The sequence below is a fragment of the Malaya genurostris genome, chromosome 1 (assembly GCF_030247185.1).
Source record: "Malaya genurostris strain Urasoe2022 chromosome 1, Malgen_1.1, whole genome shotgun sequence".
NCBI classification, from domain to species: Eukaryota; Metazoa; Arthropoda; class Insecta; order Diptera; family Culicidae; genus Malaya; species Malaya genurostris.
The window spans coordinates 79,289,882-79,296,554 of NC_080570.1; positions in this window are offsets into that span (position 1 = coordinate 79,289,882).

Below are 6,673 nucleotides of genomic sequence, written 5' to 3' on the forward strand. Positions count from 1 at the left end.
CTGCAAGATTTCCATAGCAAGGCCAGATCTACTCTTTATTAATTGAAGTTCACCGAAGTGTTCGCTCACCATCACGCGCCAGTGATCATTTGGGTGTATTTATGCGAGAGCACGTGAGAGCGATTCATGCGAAAAGAATATTGAATATTGAAAAAGCATTCGATAATGTGTGGCATGATGGCCTGGTGTTTAAGCTGCATCGGTATAGTTTTCCGAGGTATCTTATTAAAATTATCAAATATTATCTTGCAGATAGAGCATTCCAGGTTTCTCTGAATAATGCACTTTCAGAAAGATTTACTATTCCTGCTGGTATACCCCAAGGAAGTATCCTAGGTCCCATCCTATACAACATTTTAACATCAGACATCCCACCTCTTCCAAGTGGTGGTGTTCTGTCACAATTTGCTGATGATAGTGCCATTCTTTACAAAGGTCGTGTCATTAATGCTCTGAAGAATAAACTACAGACAGGTCTGAACGCTCTAACTGAATATTTTTCAAGCTGAAAAGTTGTGATGAATTAATCAAAAACTCAGGTCATGTTGTTTCCACATTCAAGATTTCCAAAACTTGTTCCATCAGACGAATGCCGAATACGATTCGGTGATGAGGTCATCCAATGGTCCAACGAAGTTATCTAGGACTCACCTTTGACAGACATCTTATATTCAGGTCACATGTTGACAAAATCGTTCAAAAATGCAGCATACTCATTAGGTCTCTGTATCCGCTTATTTGTAGAACATCTAAACCAGGGGTTCCCAAAGTAGTCGATATAGACCCCTTGGGGTCGATATCCGTAAACTGACTATGGGAATCGACGAGGTCTAGGAATCGACCCCCTATTGTTTGATATAAGTTGTTATTTGAAATATTTACGCTTAAAAAGTTGTGTTTATTTGACCATCCACAGAAATTGGTAAGCATTTGACATCAATATTAAAAAAGCAAGAAATGGAATTTTCAAAGAAATTTGTTGATGGGGGTCTGAGGCCTAAGTCAATTTTAGTAAAGGGATCCATGACCCAAAATAATTCGGGAATCAGGAATCAGAACAAATTGGCTCAAATGGCACGTTCCCCTTGATATTTGGAGATTTGTGCCTTGCCATCAATTTGTTTTTAGCATCATTTTCCCGATATATAAGAGGGAAGGATTGAAAGGAAATGGTAAGGGTTGGACTAGGAGGATGGGAAAAATTGACGACACAAAAACACAAAAAAGCAGAAGTAAATTCTGCACCCCTAAGGGATGCTGAACAATCTGCTGAGGATCACATTTAGTGGAAGCAGAAGGAAATTCTGAACCTCTACGAGGTCCCGAACAGTCTGCTGTTAATAAAACCTCCAACCCCCGAGAGGATTTAGAGATCTTACAAAAGCGACACCATTCTGCACTCCCGGAAGAATGCAGAACGACCCGCAGTATGTACGAGCAGAAGTAAATGCGGTACCCCCCAGAGGATGCCAAACAATCTGCCAAACCCTATTTAAGGTGAATACAGAAGGGATTCATTCACTCCAGGAAGAACGATGAACCCTTCTGACTATAGCTCCTTACCACATTGGGTGAGAAACGAGAGAATATCCTTCAATTTTAGCTCCGCATACACAGACTCAACCATGTATGGAGAACCAAAAACCCGGATACGTAGCTGCGTCAATGCGGGACAGTTACATATCAGATGATATGAAGTACCATAATCGCATTCACACAAATCACACGAATAATACTCAGCACGTTGAATAGTAGCCATGTGATAATTGAGTTTGCAATGTCCAGTCAGAGCTCTGACCAGAATACTGCAATGTTGCTTGGAGAAATGCAGTAGACACTGACATTTTCAGATTTAAATCTGGTAGAAATGCTTTTGTCTGAGCGCAAGTTGGCAAGCTGCGCCAGTAGCTGGCATGTTTGGATGCAGCCCAAGAACGTATCTTGTGCTTTATCCAACTAGTTGAAAGTGGTAAAGCTGGTTCAGGACCAACGAAATCATTCGTTGCACCAGCTCTAGCCAACTCATCAGCCCATTCATTTCCAGTAATACCAGAATGGCCGGGTACCCATATGAAGTAAACAGCATTTGAAATGCTGAGGTCTTCAATTTGAGTTCGACATGCGATCACTAGATTCGACCGTGAGTCATTCGAACTGAGTGCTTTTAAGGCTGCCTGACTGTCGGAACAAAAATAAATACGTTTACCACAGATCCTCTGCTGAAGTGCCGATTGTACTCCACACAGAATTGCGTAGATTTCTGCTTGGAACACAGTACAGTATCTACCAAGTGAATGAGACTGCTCCAGCCTATTTCACGACAGTAGATACCAGCACCAGCACGACCATTCAACAGAGAACCGTCCGTAAAACAAACTATGTGTTCATCAAGTTGTCGTTCCAGACAACCAGACAATCATTCCTAACGAAGAGGATAGCTCACATTGAATGTTTTAAAAGGAAAACTGCATGTGAGAGTTAGGTCACTAGGAGCGAGTAAATACTCATCCCACGGAACCATTTGAGACCACAAGCGAGTGTGACTGGTAGCATATTCTAATGGGTTACTGTTCCAAAGCCCTGTAACCCTAAGACGGTATGCACAAGATAATGCTTCTTGTTTTAGGAACACATGTAGTGGTTTAATGCACAGTAGCGCCTCTAGAGCAGCAGTAGGAGTTGTCGTGAATGCTCCTGTCATCGCCATTAGGACCATCCTTTGGAGATGATTTAGCTTTGACTGAACTGTCGCGACTTCTCCTTTCTGCCACCATACAAGACATCCATATGCTAAAATAGGTCTAACGATAGTTGTGTAGATCCAATGAATATATCTGGGTTTGAGTCCCCATGATTTTCCAAAAGCTCGTCTGCATTGGCCGAAAGCCATGCAAGCTCTTTTAATCCTGAAATCAATGTGAGCAAACCAATTCAGTTTTGAGTCAAGAATAACCCCGACGTATTTAACTTGATCGACCACAGTAACCCCTGAACCAAAGAACTGCAACGGACGAGCTCCTGTAATTATCCTACGATGAGTGAAAAGCACCATTGATGTTTTGCCCGGATTTACAGATAATCCAAATCTGACAACACCATTGTTCAACAGATCGCAGGGCTTGCTGCATTAAATCGTAGAGAGTGTTAATGCTTATACCGGTCATCAATATATGATAATCGTCGGCAAAACCATAAGTCGGAAATCCAAGGTTATTTAGTTTCCCTCACAAACCATCAGCGACTAGGTTCCATAAAAGTGGGGATAGTACACCACCTTGAGGACACCCACAGACACTCAGCTTTCTAATCTCTGGCCTGCCGAAGCGATGATCAAAGAAGTTGATTGCTAAGCATTGCGTGTATCCAGTAAGGGAAAAACCCAAGATATTCCGTTCACGACTGCAATGTTTAACCTCCTGCAGCCATTCAGCCATCGGCACGGAAATACACCTTGACTTAGGAGTTCCTATTTTTGTGGCCTTTTACGACATGGAATAGGAAACCAGTGGATCAATTCTTGGTAAAAAATAATTCCGCCGGATGCCACACGGCTTACCTGTTTGGTGGACTTATACCACCGGTACAGGTGGACCGTAGCGTTATTCTTAGCAGTTGGGAAACCGCTACCGACACTACACGGCTATCTAGGCTGCTCAGAGAGGGAAGTTAACATTGATGGTCAACTTCCATGGATGGCCGAGCAGCCGGTCTCCATGACCCAAAATAATTCGGGAACCCCTGATCTAAACTGTGCCTGAAGTATCAGATGGCTGTCTATAAACAAATCATATACCTTGCAATTGAATACGCAGTTCCTGTTTAGCGGGGCTGTGCACGAACGCACAAACTTAGGCTTCAGCGCATTCAAAATAAGATCTTAAAGATGATTCTAAATCTACCCCCTTGGACAACGACTAGTGAAGTACATGAGAGGTGGTCAATCTCTGTAATACAAATAATTCAAAATTTGTACGTATTAGGTTAGGGATAGTTATAGGTAGGTAGATATTTTATTAATAATTAAAATAAATATTATTATTAAACATTAGTATGTAAAATAAAAGTAACTAATGTCGTTTTCGTTTTAAACTGCACTACACCGGTGCAGTGCTACACCGACGACACGACCTGCCACTCGCCTATCGAAACTGTATCGCAAATTTAACTATCCCTCAGTAACTGGTAATGTCAAAACGAAATCTCTAGAAAAAGTGTTGAAACTGGCAGCACAAGTTGATAAATTTTTGATTTTGAATAACAGTTACCATAACCTTGGTTACTGGTTTTAAACAGATTTTAGAATGTAAACAAAACAAATGTTGATGCCATTCCACAAGCCGAACATTCTATCGAGGACGATTTTGGCCGCTGCCAGAGGCTTGTTTCAATTGTAGTGGAAAATCTTGTGTCACCGTGTCTTGGAATTTTTCCACCAGGACAATTTTTATCAGCTGTTGTATAAACCGAGCTGAGATGGATGAATTCTGGTCTTAGTCAATTAAGTCTAAAGAAAAATAAGTATAAAAAAAACAATATATGTCGATATAAAAATCCGATCTATTTCACTATAGCTAGAGTGTTGAATTAACGCAACGACAGTTCATGACAAGCAAAGATCTATTCAGAGCGAGCCCGAACGATTGAACAGTGTTGCTCAAAAGATCATTTTTTTTACATTAGTAAGGGGTCACTCAATTTATGATAACCGGTGGTAAATCGTTTACGAACACTTTTAATGCCGACTTTTCTTCGGAGTGTCAGGTCGTGTCGTCGGCTACACCATGGCATGAATAAACGAACAACGATGTAAACATAAACGGTAACCCTTGACTACAATAAAAGATTCCATTGCACAGAGCTACACCGAACTTTTGATGAGTGCTACACCAGTGGTATCGGCGCAGGAAAAGTGTAGCACTGGTGTAGTGCAATTGATAAAAACGAACGGTTTCAGTGCAGCTTTCGCTACACCGGTGTAGAGCAATTTAAAAATGAAAACGACATAAAACACCTATTATTAATAACGAATTGTATGAACAACAAAGATGAAAGGCCAAAGGGTCAAAACACTTGTACTATAAAACGTTGATGTAATACATAAAAATGCGATTAATAAACAGATATTTATGCAAAAAAAAGTTAACGTTTCAGTCCTACTTATAGCATGTCAGATGTAGATTGTTGCAAGACAGCAAGACAAAAAGTGCCATAAAACTATTTGAAGCTTTACTTGGTATGCTCCGATCTTGTGTGATGCAAGTTCGGAGGAAATTCCATCTTGTGTCGTTTTCGCCTCAGAAATTTAACTACCCAAGGTCCATTTTGAGTGCTTAAGATTAATTCCTAATTTACATTAAGGTCTTTTTTATGCGGTTTTTTATGCGACTATTTTATGCGAATTTTCAGAGTTATGCGGTTTTTTATGCGAAGTTTCAGAGTTATGCGGTTTTTTTATGCGAATTTTCAGAGTTATGAGGATTTTTTTATGCGGTACGTAAACTCGCATAAAAAAAGACTTCAGTGTATATTTAATAAGATGAACTCGATTAATAATGAGAAAAAGTTTATCGCTTCAACCGAAATCGTAGAATGGTAGAGAAACTTAACGCTATTAAAGAAGTCGGCTTGCATACAAAACTTAAACACAAGCTTGGCCAATGTCCCGCATACGCATGGCTGCCAGATGGCTGACTAAACGCTGCCAGCTGGAAAAATATGGCTGGCAGACATTCTGGTGACCGACTGCCTCACCGCTGCCAGATATACAACTCAAACGATACAACCGCATCCACCAGGATTTTTCCACATTGAAATCTTTGACATTGTCAGCGAAGGTGAGAAGATGAAAACGCTCGGCTAACTTAGATACAGGCGACTTTGTTTTGTCAAATTGGATTTGACAACCGTCACTGAATCAATTTTGGTAGCCGTCTGGTGGCCATGGCTGCCCAGGTAGCCAAAACGCTATGCGGGGTGCAGAGTCATCGAGAAAAATCTCTAGTGAACTGAAATATTACAGGCTCCTCTACGTAGGGGCATGAAAATATAATCGAATTAGAAGATTATTAAATACATTTATCTAACAAAATATCTCACATTCTAAATATGTTATTATGTTATTATCTAAACATTTTTGGATCACTAGAAAAGTGCGGGCCTGGAGGGATTCCCCCCTTTCTTCCTCCCTGTCGGCGACCTAGCTAATGCGTATTTAATCTCTGAGAATTTTGGAAATATCCGACTCGAAATTTATTTTTCGTAATAATTTTGCTTCAGCTTTTGCAATGACTGAGTGGAAACAGTGAAAGCATTTTTGCTTGTTGTATTTTTGTCGAGTACAATCCTTATGTTTACGATCTTCCATATAACAATAATCATTTAATGATCAAATCATGCAAAATAATAGGACTGAAAAGTATTTACACTTATAATAAATCCCTACCTAAATTCCGATAATAGAAAACTTAATCATAATCCAATATACAATATACATTTAAAAAAGTGTCCCGCAATGGATATCCAACTGAATTAATTTGCTACTCTCAAAACAAAATTTACTAATTCTTCACGAAACAAAAACTGACACATCTTATTATAGTCGCAATGTAAACTGTTTCAAAGTAAATCAAATACGGTCTGTAATCAGCAAATATTCATATATTAACAAATACAA